At 38.4% G+C, this 7,228-nt stretch overlaps 1 pseudogene; it reads right to left on the reverse strand.

Moving 5' to 3' along the window:
• Positions 1-288: 288 nt before the first annotated feature.
• On the reverse strand, positions 289-7,228 carry LOC138930781 (large ribosomal subunit protein uL4 pseudogene; annotated as a pseudogene).

A 7,228-nucleotide genomic window follows, 5' to 3' on the forward strand; every position in this document is an offset into this window, starting at 1 on the left:
GCCCCAGTGTGGAGGTGTGATAATGAAGATCAACTTGCACTTAATGAATAATAATCATTATGCCATACACTTAATAAGCTTATCTGCTGGGGGCACGTGTCTTTATATGAAAATCTAATTACTGTATGACAAGAACTGTGTAGACTTTTTTCTATTATCATTACCCAGTGGTTCATTATGTAAAACATCATATGCAAGACTTGTACTCAAGTGGGCAGTGCATCCTGACATAAGTGTGAAGTGACTGATATTTAATATGTATATTTTTTTCATGTTTCTCATTGCCTGTTTGTTCAGGTCTTTATTCAAAATTAGCTGTCCAAAATGATTTGGCATTTATGGAATAAACAAATTTCAGTTTATGCAGCAGCCTTCTTTTCCTCCAGGTGGGTTTCTTTTCTGTGGGTTTCTTTTCAGCTGCTGGTTTCTTGGTCCCTGCAGCCTTTTTTCCCACCACAGGCTTCTTCAGCTTCTTATCACCAACAGCCTTCTTTTCTTTGTCTCCCACCACAGGCTTCTTGCCCTGAAACCCCTTCTGATCTGATTTGGCTTCTAGTGCTGCTGCTGCCTATCCATGCGGATTTTGTGGTTCTTGGCCTGTCGAAGAATGGTGTTCTGGCTCATGGTCTTTGCATATGGGTTAAGCTTCAACATGATTCTCAGGTGTTTCAGTGGATTCTTCTTCAGGACTCTACGATGAATCTTCTTGTGTGATGCTCGGAGTGCTCTTTGGATTTCTGGGCTTTTCAGGATTCTGCTAAGGTCTGTATTGAGCATCTTGTGCATGGGGAGGTTGTAGTTACTCTTGAGGGAGGCTGCTTTATGCCTCATCTAACTTTCAGAAAGCACTTTCAGTCCAAATGCAGAAACGTCCCACTTGACTACCAGGAGTAAGTTTCAAAATGTTCAGCTTGCTTACATTAAGCAGAGTAATCCCAGGGATGTTTCTGAAGGCCTTGATGATACCATTGTCTTCATTATAGATGATACAGGGTCCCCTGTGCTGGATATGGTGATGGTTTCTCATTTTGCCTTTGCCAGGTCTCATTCGCTGAGGGGCATAGACCTTTTTGATATCATTCCAGGCCTTAAGTTTCTTCAGAAGCAAAGCAGCCTCCTTAGTCTTTTTGTAGCCTTCAACTTTATCTTCCACCACCAAAGGAAGTTCAGGAGCTTCCTCTATACGATGACCTTTAGACATAACCAGCACTGGTAAGGCTGAGGCAGCCAGTGCAGAGCATATGGCATATCGCTTCTGTGTTGTATTCACTCTGCAGTGCCAAAGTCACCAGGTCTTGGTTGGTGCAAACATGCAGTCCCCACAACACATATTTCCAAAAGCACCCTGACCAGAATGGTGAGTCCCGCCACCTCGAATCCTGGGAGTTCGAGCCACAGCTCTGCTGGTACCCCAAGACTCAGCACTGGTTTGATGAGCTGCTAACTCACTGACAGCATAGGGCTGTCTGTTGTTTTTTGCACAAGTTGATGTGAACAAAGTTAACCATATCGGGTGGAATGGGAGCCTGGAGCACAGCAGGCAAAGTGATATTTTTGCCAGAGGACTCCCCCTTTTCAGAGGCCACGCTCCTCTCAACCTGGTGGCTCCCACAGGAAAAGCTTAATATAAAATTAATGTGCTAGTTGGCTTACTGTTTTATAACTTTACTTTCAAAGAATTACATTACTGTATAGTATAGCTTTCTTGCAATTGGAGAAAGTTGTGTATAAGCCTATGATCAAAGGGAAGTGATCTTTATTTACTTTTTTATTGAATGATTAAAAACAAATTTTTTTAAAATATAAATTTATTTATTTTAATTGGAGGCTAATTACTTTATAATATTGTATTGGTTTTGCCATACATCAACATGAAGCTGCCATGGGTGTACACGTGTTCCCCATTCTGAACCCCCCTCCTACCTCCCTCCCCATACCATCCCTCTGGGTCATCCCAGTGCACCAGCCCCGAGCATCCTGTATCCTGCATCGAGCCTGGTCTGGCGATTTGTTTCACGTATGATATTATACATGTTCCAATGCCATTCTCCCAAATCATCTCACCCTTGCCCTCTCCCACAGAGTCAAAAAGACTGTTCCATACATCTGTGTCTCTTTTGCTGTCTTGCATACAGGGTTATTATTACCATCTCTCTAAATTCCATATATATGTGTTAGTATACTGTATTGGTGTTTTTCTTTCTGGCTTAATTCACTCTGTATAATAGGCTCCAGTTTCATCCACCTCATTAAAACGGATTCAAATGCATTCTTTTTAATGGCTGAGTAATATTCCATTGTGTATATGTGCCACAGCTTTCTTATCCATTCATCTGCCGATGGACATCTAGGTTGCTTCCACGTCCTGGCTATTATAAACTGCTGTGATGAACATGATGAACATTGGGGTACATGTGTCTCTTTCAGTTCTGGATTCCTCCGTGTGTATGCCCAGCAGTGGGATTGCTGGGTCACAGGGCAGTTCTATTTGCAGTTTTTTAAGGAATCTCCACACTGTTCTCCATAGTGGCTCCAGTGGTTTGCATTCCCACCAACAGTGTAAGAGGGTTCCCTTTTCTCCAACCCTCTCCAGCATTTGTTGCTTGCAGACTTTTGGATAGCAGCCATTTTGACTGGCGTGAAATGGTACTGCATTGTGGTTTTGATTTGCATTTCTCTGATAATGAGTGATGTTGAGCATCTTTTCATGTGCTTGTCAGCCATCTGTATGTCTTCTTTGGAGAAATGTCTGTTTAGTTCTTTGGCCCATTTTTTGCTTGGGTCGTTTATTTTTCTGAAATTGAGCTGCAGGAGTTGCTTGTATATTTTTGAGATTAATTCTTTGTCAGTTGCTTCATTTACTATTATTTTCTCCCATTCTGAAGGCTCTCTTTTCACCTTGCTTATAGTTTCCTTTGTTGTGCAGAAACTTTTAATTTTAATTAGGTCCTACTTGTTTATTTTTGCTTTTATTTCCAATATTCTGGGAGGTGGGTCATAGAGGATCCTGCTGTGATTTATGTTGGAGAGTGTTTTGCCGATGTGCTCCTCTAGGAGTTGTATATTTTCTGGTCTTATGTTTAGATCTTTAATCCATTTTGAGTTTATTTTTGTGAATGATGTTAGAAAGTGTTCTAGTTTCATTCTTTCACAAGTGGTTGACCAGTTTTCCCAGCACCACTTGTTAAAGAGATTGTCTTTTCTCCATTGTATATTCTTGCCTCCTCTGTCAAAGATAAGGTGTCCATAGGTGAGTGGGTTTATCTCTGGGCTTTCTATTTTGTTCCACTGATCTATATTTCTGTCTTTGTGCCAGTACCATACTGTCTTGATGACTGTGTCTTTGTAGTAGAGCCTGAAGTCAGGCAGGTTGATTCCTCCAGTTCCATTCTTCTTTCTCAAGATTGCTTTGGCTATTCGAGGGTTTTTGTATTTCCATACAAATTGTGAAATTATTTGTTCTAGCTCTGTGAAAAATACTGTTGGTAGCTTCATAGGGATTGCATTGAATCTATAGATTGCTTTGGGTAGTATACTCATTTTCACTATATTGATTCTTCCAATCCATGAACATGGTATATTTCTCCATCTATTAGTGTCCTCTTTGATTTCTTTCCCCCCGCTTCCCTGGTGGCTCAGAGGTTAAAGCGTCTACCTCCAATGTGGGAGACCCAGGTTTGATTCCTGGGTCGGGAAGATCTCCTGGAGAAGGAAATGGCAATCCACTCCAGTATTCTTGCCTGGAGAATCCCATGGACGGACAAGCCTAGTAAGTTACAGTCCACAGGGTCGCAAAGAGTTGGACATGACTGAGCGACTTCACCTCACCTCACCTCACCTTGATTTCTTTCACCAGTGTTTTATAGTTTTCTATATATAGGTCTTTAGTTTCTTTAGGTAGATAAATTCCCAAGTATTTTATTCTTTTCGTTGCAATGGTGAATGGAATTGTGTCCTTAGTTTCTCTATTTTCTCATTATTAGTGTATAGGAATGCAAGGGATTTCTGCGTGTTGACTTTTTATCCTGCAACTTTACTATATTCACTGATTAGTTCTAGTAATTTTCTGCTGGAGTCTTTAGGGTTTTCTATGTAGAGGATCATGTCATCTGCAAACAGTGTGAGTTTTACTTCTTCTTTTCCAGTTTGGATTCCTTTTATTTCTTTTTTCTGCTCTGATTGCTGTGGCCAAAACTTCCAAAATTATGTTGAATAGTAGTGGTGAGAGTGGACATCCTTGTCTTGTTCCTGACTTTAGGGGAAATGCTTTCAATTTTTCACCATAGATGATAATGTTTGCTGTGGGTTTGTCATATATAGCTTTTATTATGTTGAGGTATGTTCCTTCTATTCCTGCTTTCTGGAGAGTTTGTATCATAAATGGATGTTGAATTTTGTCAAAGGCTTTCTCTGCATCTATTGAGATAATCATATGGCTTTTATTTTTCAGTTTGTTAATGTGGTGTATTACATTGATTGATTTGTGGATATTGAAGAATCCTTGCATCCCTGGGATAAAGCCCACTTGGCCATGATGTATGATCTTTTTAATGTGTTGTTGGATTCTGATTGTTAGAATTTTGTTTAGGATATTTGCATCTATGTTGATCAGTGATATTGACCTGTAGTTTGCTTTTTTTTTTTTGGAATCTTTGTCAGGTTTTGGTATTAGGGTGATGGTGACCTCATAGAATGAGTTTGGAAGTTTACCTTCCTCTGCAATTTTCTGGAAGAGTTTGAGTAGGATAGGTGTTAGCTCTTCTCTAAAGTTTTGGTAGAATTCAGCTGTGAAGCCATCTGGTTCTGGGCTTTTGTTTGCTGGAAGATTTCTGATTACAGTTTCAATTTCTGTGCTTGTGATGAATCTGTTAAGATTTTCCATTTCTTCCTGGTTAGTTTTGGAAAGTTGTACTTTTCTAAGAATTTGTCCATTTCTTCCAAGTTGTCCACTTTATTGGCATATAGTTGCTGATAGTAGTCTCTTAGGATCCTTTGTATTTCAGTATTTTCTGCTGTGATCTTTTTATTTTCATTTCTAATTTTATTGATGTGATTTTTCTCCCTTTGTTTCTTGATGGGTCTGGCTAATGGTTTGTCAATTTTATTTATCTTCTCAAAGAACCAGCTTTTGGCTTTGTTGATTTTTGCTATGTCTCTTTTGTTTCTTTTGCATTAATTTTTGCCCTAATTTTTAAGATTTCTTTCCTTCTACTAACCCTGGGGTTCTTCATTTCTTCCTTTTCTAGTTTCTTTAGGTGTAGAGTTAGGTTATTTATTTGACTTTTCTCTTATTTCTTGAGGCATGCCTGTATTGTTATGAACCTTCCTTTTAGCATTGTTTTACAGTGTCGCACAGGTTTTGGGTTGTTGTGTTTCCATTTTCATTTGTTTTTATGCATATTTTGATTTCTTTTTTGATTTCTTCTGTGATTTGTTGGTTATTGAGCAGCATGTTGTTCAGCCTCTATGTGTTGGAATTTTTAATAGTTTTTGTCCTGCAATTGACATCTAATCTTACTGCATTGTGGTCAGAAAAGATGCTTGGAATGATTTCAATTTTTTTAAAATTTACCAAGGCTAGATTGATGGCCCAGGATGTGATCTATCCTGGAGAAGGTTCTGTGTGCCCTTGAGAAAAAGATGAAATTCATTGTTTTGGGGTGAAAGGTCCTATAGGTATCAATTAGGTCTAACTGGTCTATTGTATCATTTAAAGTTTGTGTTTCCTTGTTAATTTTCTGTTTAGTTGATCTATCCATAGGTGTGAGTGGGGTATTAAAGTCTCCCACTAATATTGTGTTATTATTAATTCCCCTTTTCATACTTCTTAGCATTTGTCTTACATATTGTGGTGCTCTTATGTTGGGTGCATATATATTTATAATTATTATATCTTCTTCCTGGATTGATTCTTTGATCATTATGTAGTGTCCTTCTTTGTCTCTTTTCACAGCCTTTGTTTTAAAGTCTATTTTATCTGATAGGAGTATTGCTACTCCTGCTTTCTTTTGGTCTCTATTTGCGTGGAATATCTTTTTCCAGCCCTTCACTTTCAGTCTGTATGTGTCCCTTGTTTTGAGGTGGCTCTCTTGTAGACAACATATATAGGGGTCTTGTTTTTGTATCCATTCATCCAGTCTTTGTCTTTTGGTTGGGGCATTCAACCCATTTACGTTTAAGGTAATTATTGATAAGTATGATCCCATTGCCATTTACATTATTGTTTTGGATTCGAGTTTATACACCCTTTTTGTGTTTCATGTCTAGAGAAGATCCTTTAGCATTTGTTGGAGAGCTGATTTGATGGTGCTGAATTCTCTCAGCTTCTGCTTGTCTGTAAAGCTTTTGATTTCTCCTTCATATTTGAATGAGATACTTGCTGGATACAGTAATCTGTGCTGTAGATTTTTTTTTCATCACTTTAAGTATGTCCTGCCATTCCATCCTGGCCTGAAGAGTTTCTATTGAAAGATCAGCTGTTATCCTTATGGGAATCCCCTTGTGTATTATTTGTTGTTTTTCCCTTGCTGCTTTTAATATTTGTTCTTTGTGTCTGATCTTTGTTAATTTGATTAATATGTGTCTTGGGGTGTTTTGCCTTGGGTTTATCCTGTTTGGGACTCTCTGGGTTTCTTGGACTTGGGTGATTATTTCCTTCCACATTTTACGGAAGTTTTCAACTATTATCTCCTCAAGTATTTTCTCATGGTCTGTCTTTTTGTCTTCTTCTTCTAGGACTTCTATGACTCAAATGTTGGGGCATTTAACATTGTCCCAGAGGTCTCTGAGATTGTCCTCATTTCTTTTAATTCCTTTTTTCTTTTTTCCTCTCTGCTTCATTTATTTCTACCATTCTGTCTTCTGTCTCACTTATCCTATCTTCTGCCTCCATTATTCTACTGTTGTTTCCCTCTGTAGTGTTTTTGATATCATTTATTGCATTATTCATTATATATTGTCTCTTTTTTATTTCTTCTAGGTCCTTGTTAAACCTTTCTTGCATCTTCTCAATCCTTGTCTCCAGGCTATTTATCTGTGATTCCATGTTGTTTTCAATATTTTGGATAATTTTCACTATCATTATTCAGAATTGTTTATCAGGTAGATGCCCTTTCTCTTCATCTTTTGTTGGGTTTGATGGGCATTTATCCTGTTCCTTTACCTGCTGGGTATTCCTCTGTCTCTTCATCTTGTTTATATTGCAGAGTTTGGGGTGGCCTTTCTGCAT

Source organism: Ovis canadensis, chromosome X (assembly GCF_042477335.2).
Source record: "Ovis canadensis isolate MfBH-ARS-UI-01 breed Bighorn chromosome X, ARS-UI_OviCan_v2, whole genome shotgun sequence".
NCBI lineage: Eukaryota > Metazoa > Chordata > Mammalia > Artiodactyla > Bovidae > Ovis > Ovis canadensis.